Consider the following 7,434-nt stretch of genomic DNA (forward strand, 5'->3'; position numbering starts at 1 on the left):
ACATCTGGAGAATGCACGTGACTTAGAATTGAACTACTGCTTGATAAAGATTTAATCCGTTTTTAGCACAGTTGATGTATTTTGACAAAGTTGAGCCACAAATAAAAACTCAGATGTCGCTGTAATGAGTCAACGATTAAATCGTACTAACAACATCGTCAAAAAAAAAAGTCAGTGCGCCGCCCGGGAATCGAACCCGGGTCGCAAGAATGGGAATCTTGCATGATACCACTACACCAGCGGCGCTACATAGCAATACAGCAGTTGTATATAAAATTTATATCAGGAAAATACATTTTTCCATAGCCCTTTTTATAGAATAGTTTGTATATCTAATTTAAAACGTATACATCAAAAAGATACCCTTTTATATAATAGCTTGTTGTAGTTTTATAGTCTAACTTTACTTGCACCCGAGTACGATTTTTGCACTGATTAAGCTTAATAACCTTTTTATTTTTTGTGCCTGTTGTGTATATAAATGTAAATGTAAACACATACGTATATGGCTGCATTGTTACCCCCTCTACCCATGTTCATAATTTCGGAGTCATCTTCTATCCCATTTCATTCCTGCACCATGGTAATCAAACTACTAAAACAGCCTTCTTCCAAGGCCTCCGACCCTCACTGCCATAGCCTGGGAACCAGATGAACCTGCAAGTTTATGTTTTAAATTTGCTCTGGTCAGTGTTAGGCAAATTACTTTCAAAACACAGTACCCTTTGGAATAAGTAGCGCCAGTGAAGTATTTCAGCACACAATGGAACAAATCTTCGCTGGATATCCTTGTGCAGTCATAGTTGATGACATCATTGTCGGAGGAAGCAGCGAGAAAGAACATGACGAAAACCTCAAGAAAGTCCTCGATCGAGCACGTGAGGTCAACTTGAGGCTAAACCCAAAGAAGTGCAGATTCAGACTGAAGGAAGTCAGTTATGTGGGTCACATGTTCACAAGCCAAGGGCTAAAGCCAGATCAATCCAAGACAAAAGCTATAAGTGAAACTTCTGCTCCAGAAGATGTCACAGCTCTGCAGCGATTCCTTGGAATGTCCAACTACTTGGGGAGGTTCATCCCAAACTTTAGTGAGGTCTCAGCTCCCCTGCGACAGCTAACTCAAAAAGACACAGAGTGGTGAGGGTACAAACAGCACGAAGATGCATTTAATGCACTAAAACAGTCTCTCAAACCCACCTATGCTAAAGTACTACAACATCTACAAGCCCATCACACTTACATGTGATGCTTCACAGTACGGTCTAGGTGCGGCATGTTTAAAGGAAGCCCTTCCAATTGCATATGCATCTCGTTCGTTGGTCCTTGACTAACAGATCGGACCATTTAGTCGACTGGTTAACGTCGTAGCCCGGGGTGCAAAAAAAACGAGTTCGCGCCCCGGATGTGGCGGTTCCCTCCATCGGATGCGCTTCCCGGAGGGGGGGGGGTAATGCAAATAATTAATGAAAAAAAGGTAAACTAAGCTATCGTAACATAGGCCTACAGTAGCCTTCTACATACTGTAGCGAATTCGGGGGTCGCTACAATATTGATCGATAAGCATTTGGAAGTCCCCGCATCACGCTCGCACCGTCGTAAACCTGCGCTATCACTTTATCTCTGCTGCTCTCCCTTCTCTGGCAGGATGTGTTCTAATTGATTGACAACAGTCTCGGCATTGGCAGCCTGTACGGGAGTAAAACTGTAAAAACGCTCCTGAACCTGATGTGATTTGTCAATATAACGCAGTACAAGCACTAACTGAGGCTGCGTTGATAGGTCTGTGGTTTCGTCGGCCTGAATGGCTAGGAAGTCTGCGTTTTTAATCTCATCTACTATGTACTCACGCATGAGCCCCAACATACAATCCGGCAGTTCATTCTGAATAATATTTGATGTACCTTTAAACACGGTTGCCGTTTCCAAATGTTGTTTCAACACACTGTCCAATTCAGCAGCAAAAGTCAATAGTCCGATAAAAATCCCAGAGTTGGCAGTGTCACTGCTCTCATCGTGGTCACGTAATCCAAGTTCATACGCTCCACAAACAGTCACTAATCCTTGAAAGTATAGCTCTATTCCTGGCCACCTCTTCATTGGGTTTAGCAACGCCGATCATGTAGCTGTCGCTAAATTGGCTAGCAATGTTAGTTCTCCCGAACATGGCTAGTTTCATGGCATTATCCATATGAGCCTTACTGTCTTCATGTCGTAATGGAATGGTTTCCTTTATTTTTTAGAGCCTCCCTGCCACTAGGGGCATAGTTCCATTATTTTGAGTCTTTTGCCCTCTAGTGGCATAGTTAAGTACCACAGTTTCAGCTACTTCCTTTTTCTTGCGACAACAAGAAAATGTTGTGACAACGCAGCAATATTCATGCTCCATCATTAGCGATCACCTAGTTTCTACCCCTTTGAGTGGCAATATCTTTTCACACTTCCTTGTTATTAAATCCCATCCATATACAACACTGGTCTGTTCCTTGGAGGATATGATGCAAGGGAGAGTTTAGTTGGCTGTAAAAACCTACTATAGGACAAGAGTCACATTGGGTGTAGCAGTACAGTGAAAAGCTAGCACTCTGCGAGGGACATCAACTAGCTGTCGGACTCAGCCAGAGGTCAGTAACTGACAAAGCCTTTTCAAGTCAAGCACTCATCGACATAATGGAAAATTTAGAGGCTCAAGGTCAAGACAGCGAGGAGAATAAGTCACTCTCCTCTCACTCCTTGAAGTCCTCAAAATCTTCAGGAAAGCTGAATGTTAGACGTACTAATTTATTTATTATAATACTGTAGGTAGGGCGGCGCCCTAGCACCCCTAGTGGACGACACGCCACTGACCGAAAGTTAACGTCATCCACGAAAGCACGTTTTCACCAGCGAGTTCAAAAGCCCGGTGAGAGCGCGGAGGAGTATATCAGAAGCCTGCACGAGCTGTCGGGTACGTGCTCCTTTGCTGAGGCCAAGAACGAAAACATAGGCGGCCGGTTAGTAATTGGCACATTAGATAAAGAACTGTATGAGAAGCTACAGCTAACATCTGATTTAACTGTTGACAAAGCGGTAGAGTTAGTGCGGCAGTCCGAACAAGTTAAGGGACATGTCAGCGAGCAAGGAGCACATGCTAACAGTAGCACACGACTCAACGATGTTGCCAAGCGTGTGCAGCTAAGTTCAGCGCAACGGGAGCAACGTGAAACCAGCACAACCCTGGAAAGGACACGGAAAGAAATGTTACGGATGCGGAAAACCACACGCAAAAAAGGAGTCAGACGAACCTGCGAGGAATGCTGAATGCCACACCTGTAAAAAGATGGGACACTTTGCTGCAGTGTGCCGTCCACGCATCGTCAATGAGGTCGGTGCGCGGACAGACAGTGACCAGCAGAGCCAGGCTCCATTTCTCGGAGAAATCACTCAAGTGAATGATTCCAATGATGCATGGACAGTAAAACTGCCAATACATGGTATCCTTGTGAACTTTAAAACTGATACAAGGGCAGATAAAAGTGTTATATCAGAAAAGACTTTAAGCTTGATGGGAAATAAGCCAGTACTGAAGAAAGTTGGGACAAAATTTGATAGTCCGGGGGGTAGACTGAGCTGTCTAGGTTATTTTATAGCCAACACCCAGAGAAACCAGAGACAATTCAGGTTCAAAGTAAATGTAATTCGTGGGGACGGCAGTCACCTCCTGGGGAGAAATGAAACTGTAGCAATGGGCCTAGTTAGGCGCACTGAAGAAATAAAAAACTCAGCAAAACAAAATGTCCTGTCCAGCAGAAATAGGAGTATTGAAGATAAAACCTATAAAAATAGCATTGAAGGAAGGCACAGTCCCATACAGTGTGTCGACGGCTAGTTGTGTGTCAGTGCCCATGCTCTATAAGGTAAAAGAACTAGATTGCATGGTAGCCAGTGGTGTAATCACTGAAATTAAAGAGCCTACAGAGTGGTGTTCATCAATGGTACCCGTACCAAAGAAAAATAAGGAACAGCCTAGAATATGCATAGATTTGAAGAATCTAAACAAAGGAGTGAAGAGAGAAATATATGCTGCCTACGATAGATGACATTTTACCTAAGCTTGCTCATGCAAAACTGTTTTCTCTGCTGGATGAAGCTAGTGGTTTCTGGCAGATACCATTAGACACAGAGAGCGCTAAATTGACCACATTTATTACACTATTTGGAAGATATTTTTTCAATAGACTTCCATTTGGGATCACGAGTGCCCCGGAAATCTTCCAGCGGGAGATGACAGAGCTTTCAAAGGATCTAGAGGGCGTGGCCACATACATGGATGATATCTTGATCTACTCCGAGACCACCGAACAGCATGAGGTGAGGCTTCAGAACACCCTGGAAACATTGAGGAAAGCAGGGTTAAAGCTATACCACGACAAGTGCTTGTTACATCAGTGGCGGCTTAACTACTTGAGCCATTGACGAGCATGGAATCAACCCAGATGACACCAAAGTCCAAGCCATCACTCAGCTACAACCACCAAACAATGTACATGAGCTCAGAAGAATCATGGGCATAATTCACTACCTAGGCAGGTATCTCCCACACACAGTGATACCAGCATAGTGTCAGGTGTGACTGTGTGGCAATGGCAAATGGTTTATATGGCTCATGGGTCAGGTAGGAGGGCCCCTTAGCAGAATTTTGCTTGGGGCCCCAGGGAGGTCAGGACCAGCTCTGCACCCAACCATGCATTCATAACATCCAGGCTTGATTGCTGCAACAGCATCCTTTATGGTATCACTAACAGTCCCTAACAAACTTCAGTATGTATAAAACTTGGCCGCCCGTCTGCTCACCAGGACCCGCCCAGGAACTCACATCACCCCTGTCCTCCAAGACCTCCACTGGCTCCCAGTTAAACACAGGATAAACTTAGAAATCCTACTCATCACTTACAAGGCTGCAACAACTTGGCTCATACCCTACCTGTCCAATCCCCTCCACCAGCACATTCCATCCCATCCCATTGCCTCAGGTCCACTAATGCCACCCTCCTGCATGTCACTGGGACCAAGCAGACCTGGGGTGACAGGGACTATTCAATTGCCCCCTTCTGTGAAACAATCTTCCAAACCACATCAAAGCTGCCACAACTCTGTCTCACCTCTTCATACTGGCCTTTCCCAGTTAACCTCAATTCCCTCCCCTCCCTATGTTTATATTGCCTAAGTTTATTACCACTTATCTTTATTACAGTTTTGCTTGTCTATGTTTGCCTTTGATGTAAAACATCTTTGAGTATCTAGAAAAGTGCTATATACATATACGTGTGTGTTTTTATATATCTATACAAACTTAGCACAAAAAGTAAGGAAATTTGTGTTTGGTAGATTATTTCTTTGTTTTAACAGTGCTTCTTGGCAATAAATCTTATATCAGGCACCTGATTGTCAACACCTGGGGTACCAGAAGCTCAAAACAAGAATCAATAGCAACAGCAAAATAAGCTGTTTGGCATTGGCAGAGAAGATTTGGCAAATTTTTCATGGTCGCAACCCACATACTCAGCTCTGCTGCTCATCCCACAAATGCATGTTCCTTACAAATGTGGCACCATTTATAAGGGAAATAAACAGGCTTTCCAATGGTATAAGATTTATTGCCAAGAGCATTGTTGCAACAAAGAAATAATCTACCAAACACAAATTTCCTTACTTTTTGTGCTAAGTATATATATACACTGCTCAAAAAATAAAGGGAACACATAAGCAATGCAATGTAGCTCCAAGTCAATCACACTTTTGAGATATCAACCTGTCCAGTTAGGAAGCAACACTGATTTGTGAATCAATTTCACCTGTTGGTAAATTGTCTAATTTCCACCAGGTGGAAATTAGACAATTTGCAAGACAACCCCTATAACAGGAATGGATTTGCAGGTGGTGGCCACAGACCATTTGCCTGTCCTCATCTTTTCTGGCCGATCTTTGGTTAGTTTTTCATTTTGCTAGTGCCCTCACCACTAGAGATGGCATGAGGCGGTATCTGCAACCTACAGAAGTTGCTCAGGTAGTGCAGCTCATCCAAGATGGCACATCAATGCGTGCTGTGGCAAGAAGATTTGATGTGTCTCCCAGCACAGTGTCCAGAGCATGGAGGAGATACCAGGAGACAGGCCAGTACACCAGGAGACGTGGAGGGGGCCGCAGGAGGACAACAACCCCGCAGCAGGACCGCTATCTGGTCCTTTGTGCAAGGAGGAACAGGAGGAGCACTGCCGGAGCCCTACAAAACGACCTTCAACAGGCCACTAATGTGCAGGTTTCTGCTCAAACAGTGAGAAACAGAATGCATGAGGATGGTATGAGGGCCCGACGTCCACAATTGGGGCCTGTGCTCACAGCCCAACACCGTGCAGCCCGATTGACCTTTGCCAGAGAACATCTTGGTTGGCAGATTCGCCATTGGCGCCCTGTGCTCTTCACAGATGAGAGCAGGTTCACACTGAACACATGTGACAGACGTGAGAGAGTCTGGAGACGCTGTGGAGAACGTTCTGCTGCCTGCAACATCCTCCAGCATGACCGGTTTGGCGGTGGGTCAGTGATGGTCTGGGGAGGCATATCCTTGGAGGGCCGCACAGACCTCTACGTGCTAGCCAGAGGTACCATGACTGCCATTAGGTACCGGGATGAGATCCTCAGACCCATTGTCAGACCATATGCTGGTGCAGTGGGCCCTGGGTTCCTGCTCATGCATGACAATGCTCGTCCTCATGTGGCCAGAGTGTGTCAGCAGTTCCTGTATGTCGAGGGCATTGATGCTATGGACTGGCCTGCACATTTCCCAGACCTGAATCAAATCGAGCACCTCTGGGACATCATGTCTCGTACCATCCGCCAACGCGATGTCGCACCACAGACTGTCCAGGAGTTGACCGATGCCCTGATCCAGGTCTGGGAGGAGATCCCTCAGGAGACCATCCGTCGTCTCATCAGGAGCATGCCCAGACGTTGTAGGGAGTGCATACAGGCACGTGGAGGCCACACACACTACTGAGCCTCATTTTGAATTGTCTTGAAGAATTTCCACAGAAGTTGGATCAGCCTATGTTCTCATTTTCCACTTTGATTTTGAGTATGATTCTGAATCCAGACCTTAATGGGCTAATGATTTTGATTTCCATTGATCATTCTTAGGTTATTTTGCTCTAAACACATTCCTCTGTCTAATAAATAAAGATTTTCAGCTGAAATATTTCATTCATCGAGGTCTATATTGTGTTTTTAGGTGTTCCCTTTATTTTTTTGAGCAGTGTATTTAAATTTATTCATTTATGTATTGTTTCTCTGGGATTAACCTTCGTGATGATCCTTTTTTACTGAACATTGATTTGTTGCATTTTCACCAATAACAATGGGCTGAGATACTTCATCTTCTTAGATTGAGGCTATTGTTTA

General features: G+C 44.7%; 1 protein-coding gene and 1 non-coding gene across 3 annotated transcripts in view; both read right to left on the reverse strand.

Annotated features, from left to right (window-relative positions):
- Positions 1 to 175: 175 nt before the first annotated feature.
- On the reverse strand, positions 176 to 246 carry trnag-ccc (transfer RNA glycine (anticodon CCC)). Its single transcript has one exon. It is a non-coding gene; the product is annotated as a tRNA-Gly (tRNA).
- A 7,042-nt stretch (positions 247 to 7,288) lies between these two features.
- Positions 7,289 to 7,434, reverse strand: part of LOC130125125 (prominin-2-like) — an 11,481-nt gene continuing 11,335 nt past the window's right edge. For both annotated transcript variants that reach the window (XM_056294600.1, XM_056294592.1), the window contains one exon: positions 7,289 to 7,434. This exon is cut by the window's right edge and continues 564 nt beyond it. The gene's annotated coding sequence lies outside the window, so the exon portion shown is untranslated.

Source organism: Lampris incognitus, chromosome 1 (assembly GCF_029633865.1).
Source record: "Lampris incognitus isolate fLamInc1 chromosome 1, fLamInc1.hap2, whole genome shotgun sequence".
NCBI lineage: Eukaryota > Metazoa > Chordata > Actinopteri > Lampriformes > Lampridae > Lampris > Lampris incognitus.